The following is a 212-nucleotide window of genomic DNA, read 5'->3' as shown; positions in this document are numbered from 1 at the left end:
CTCCCACCAGTGCCATGACAGTTTACAAATACCATGGCAATGCCAGGAAGTTACCCTATATGGTCTAAAAAGGGGAGGCATTGATAATACACACTTTGTTTGGTATAACATCAAACAATAACCATAAAAATGGGCAACCAGCAGCCCTCAGGGCTACTCTGTCTATGGAGTAGCCATTCTTTTATTTCTTCCCATCCCTGTTTTTTTTTTTT

This window comes from Cebus imitator, unplaced genomic scaffold (assembly GCF_001604975.1).
Source record: "Cebus imitator isolate Cc_AM_T3 unplaced genomic scaffold, Cebus_imitator-1.0 Scaffold429, whole genome shotgun sequence".
NCBI classification, from domain to species: domain Eukaryota; kingdom Metazoa; phylum Chordata; class Mammalia; order Primates; family Cebidae; genus Cebus; species Cebus imitator.
The sequence above is the reverse complement of the archived record's forward strand: the minus strand, read 5'-3'. Positions refer to the sequence as shown.